At 50.1% G+C, this 3,994-nt stretch overlaps 1 protein-coding gene across 1 annotated transcript in view; it reads left to right on the top strand.

Moving 5' to 3' along the window:
* The window catches only part of LOC103914798 (A disintegrin and metalloproteinase with thrombospondin motifs 7-like), a 72,296-nt gene that overhangs the window by 53,304 nt on the left and 14,998 nt on the right, over positions 1-3,994 (top strand).

The following is a 3,994-nucleotide window of genomic DNA, read 5'->3' as shown; positions in this document are numbered from 1 at the left end:
GGGGGGGGTGGGGCCCCAGCCGGGGCTTGCGGCTCTGCCTCGTCCCACGGCAGCACCGGACGGTGCCGCCCACGAGCCGCACGGTGCTCTTTCGAAACACGGGGAAGGCTTGATTTCTTTTATTTGTGCTACACTATAACGGTGCTCAAACCATCGGTCTGAAAAATAAGGTCTGGCATGGGCTGGGTGTGCAGGTCCCGCTGGTCCCGTGGGAGATGCCGGGGCAGCCGGGACCCTCCGTAGGGGTCACACTGCCACTGGGCGACCAGCGGGAAAACATTTTGGGGAAGGGAAACCAAAAGCAGCAATAATTCGGGGGATACCTCTCAGAAATGCTTATGGTGCTATCATTTGACATTTTCAGCCTCTTGATGGTGTTGGCAGGCCAGCACAAAACTCTTGAGTTTTATTATTATTTTTATATATATGAAGTGAGCATCTAGCATTCCACCAGTACAGCCAACCGTTTGGATTAGTTTTTTTTCCTTAAGGGACTTGAAGCTGGCAACCCATTCAGTAATTTGCATTAAAATGTTTACGCACTGAAGCTAAATAGCCGTAATTGAAGAAATGGAGACAGGGCAGAGGAATAAAGTATGGCTTTAGTTACCCCCACGAGTCTGGGGCTCACGGTGTGTGTGAAGGCTCCATACCCTTGTCTCCCTGCTGCTGGCCTTGTGTGCCAAAGCCATTGCCTGTATCACTCTGGGGCAGAGGGGATGGTCAGGGACACCAAGGCACAAGTGAAATGATACATTGGTTTTGGAGTCCAACGATGCATTCCCTTGCATGTATTTGTGAAGGAGAGGGAAAGCTGCTCTGGCCCCGGTGGTGAGCAGCATCCCCTTCGCTGCATCCTTCCTCGTGAGCAGCAAAGTACTTACACACCTGGATTTCTGTATGCAGTTACGGTGTAGCAGTTTAATGGTTGGTTAAGGTGTTTTTCTGTGTTCTTACGAGCTAAAAACCTTTTTTCCCTGCTTATATAGATTCACCTCTGTTAAGGTTAGTTGATCCTTTTAACTAGAATATCTGATATTGTACGAGGAGTGGCACTTGGCTGGCACAGCCCTCACCACCCGGTCCGGGGTTGTCATATGTTAATCCCTGCCTGTCTTAGGGAGGATTTGCTGTTAGGTTGGTCCCCGGAGGAGGGTTGGGAGCATTTAGGTAGGAATTCCTTTCCATATTACTCTTTAAGCTATGGAGGACGCCCAAAAACTGGGAGACCATGAAGGCAATCCTACTTGCATTGAACGGAGAAAGGCTCAAGCCCAGCATCGGCCGTGTCATGCGTGCAATGCGGTCACACAGCCCAGGGTGCGTTTCTTCTTCACCTGTGCTGTCGGGAACAACATTCAGTCCTATAACAGGGGAAATTCCTGTGTGTAATTTGTATGTAAAACACAAGCCATGACTTCACCATTTGTGTTTTATTCCTTTCCAACGTGGTGTAAATTTTTATGTTTCAAGAGCCTGTGTTCAGTCCTGTTTTCCTTCTCACCGGCACCATCTGTCCCATGCTTCCATCATGCTCCCAGGTTTTCCTAAGGGATAGCCACTAAATGTGTTGGGGTTTAATGGCTATAGCTCACGAGTGTGTTAAATTAAACAGTTACTGAAGGAAATGGTAGGGTTTCATATTTTCTCTTCCCCTTGGGGAATGTCAAGGGATTTTTCACTGAAAATGCAGTTAAGTGGAGATAGTTCAGGTACTGGCAACAGCGGGGGTGTAATTGCTCTCTTAGCAGCAGAAAGGGGCAATCAGTTTGCATCTGAAAATCATTTAAGGCTGCCGTTTGCAACCGGGATTTGTGTGATTAAAATGTGAGCTGAGTCGATGGGGTAAATGCTGGCAGCCCGCTGGTGACTCGCAGATCGAAAGGCTTCAGCCCCTGCGTTGTGTTGATGCCTACTCCGGTTTTGCAAATCAATTCATTCCAGCGCTAACCTGGCCTGGTGAGCCTCTCCTGCGGTACCCGTCGATGCTCAGGGTCACATCCACAGCCAGGACAAGGGCACAAGATAATCCCTCCATGTGAGAATGAGCCAAACCCATTGCACTGTCTGTGCAACAGTGTTGGGAATGCTGGAGAAGCGATTGCGGTGGAGGGGAAGACCGTAACGGCAGCTGCTGTTTCATAAATGCTTCAGCCTGGCCAAACATAAACCTTTGGGAATATGCTGATGAATCAGACCCTAAATCAAAGGCACTGAGCTTCTGCGAGAGCTCTGTGCACCGCGTGCTGTGCAGCAAACAGGTTTTCTTGTTAGCCCAGCAGTGTTTCACGCGCCCTCGAGTGGAGCCGGTCCCTGAGCATCCCCAGCCAGCACAGCCGCAGCTGCCGGTTCACAGCCGGAGCACGATGCCCACCTGCGCCTTCGTGTCCCTGCAGCCCCAACCAGGTTGGGTCTCTGCAGCACAGGGAACTGCAGCAGCCAGGAAAAACCTTTCTGTTTCAACCCAGAAACCTTTCTGTTTCAAGAAGGGCCAATCCCGACGCGTCTGAAGCCTCGGGGTTTGCAGAGCAGAGGCAGGCGCCCTGGCTCCGCAATGACTTTCAGCTGTCACAACACAGCGGCGGGGCTGGGGCATCCTTCTGGGAAGGGCTGAGCAGAGCCGGTTCCCAAGCGCTCGGACTGGGAGCAGCAGGATTTTTATGTAAACCAAAAGCGTGGCCAGTGCCCGAGCCCAACAGCTCCCAAACTGTGGAGGTTTCTGGTGGGCGCTGAGGCTGGAGAAGTTTGCATCGCAGTGTGGGAATCTCTGCTGGAAGGACATTTCATCTGATTTTTAGCCACATAATAAGCCAGGCCTCCTACAAGCACATAAATTGCATTATAAGTAATAATCACATATGTTTTGCTTAAATACCTGCAATATTTTCTTTCAATAAGACACCTACAGCTTGGAAAATGGGCTGCAACTGTAAATGAAAAACTCTCCAGAATTGGTGCCGTTCTGACTCTCTGGTCCCGCCATTGCAAGCTCTGACATGTCTGACAGCAGAATCTGCTTTAAGCCACGGGGACGCAGGAGCACATGTGTGCAGAGCTCCTCGCTTCCTCTCGCAGCAAAGCCAGAACCTTCCCAGGAACGGATCTGGATATTTACTTGCTCAGCTTTGTTAGTATCCGTGTGTTCACTTGCTCCTTGTAACCAAGGAACAAACTAGAAATGCCTTTTTTACTTCTTTTAAAGACGCTTTTATTAATGTGTCAACACAAGAAGGATGTTACTTTAGAAATAACTGCTGCAATAGTGTGGAAAGGAAAGCAGGAAAGTAATTATGAATCAAAAGATGTTTGAAATAGAAAGATGCTTTTCCCTGGGGTATCTAAGGACGGTTTGCCAGGAAAGCAAGTTTATCCTTTTTGCTAGCTTAATTAGAGCAGAGTATGAAAGAGAAAAGCAAGAATATGTCAGCCCCTCATCGCAGAAGTCCCTGAGCTCCACGGCCACTGTGGCCGCTGTTCTTCAGCCAGGCCCCGGCTAGAGCGGAAGGAAGCCCACCACCGCCGCCTTCCCTGCGGGTGATGCACCGGTCACGCCGAGAACACGCGTGCGTTTGACCGGAGACCACGGCAGAGCCTTCCCCTCTGAGCCTCCCAAAGAGCCCTGGCTATGACCAGCGCAGACAGAAGACAAGCCCTAAATCATGCTTTTCATTAGAGATACAGGATGCGTGGTGACCAGGATGCATTCACTTTGTCATTCTAAGATACTTTTGGTTCATTACTTCAGAAAGACCCCATTGAAGACCAACGCTGCAGAACTTGCATGCTTCATTTGGCACACAGTAAAGGGGGGGATTCCCACTCATTGTGAACCGTAGCAATGTGGGGGTCGAAGTCCCTCCGACCTTTGGCTGCTTGGTTTTACTTGGCCCATTTGAAAAACATTTGGTTTCTCCGCTAAGCTGTCGGAGGCTACAGGGAATTTTGTTCTTACAGCCTGGTCGCCTCCCAGCACCGGCTGGACATCTGCACTGGG

This window comes from Pygoscelis adeliae, unplaced genomic scaffold (assembly GCF_000699105.1).
Source record: "Pygoscelis adeliae isolate BGI_AS28 unplaced genomic scaffold, ASM69910v1 Scaffold13, whole genome shotgun sequence".
NCBI lineage: Eukaryota > Metazoa > Chordata > Aves > Sphenisciformes > Spheniscidae > Pygoscelis > Pygoscelis adeliae.
This window is presented reverse-complemented; position numbering and strand designations above follow the sequence as displayed.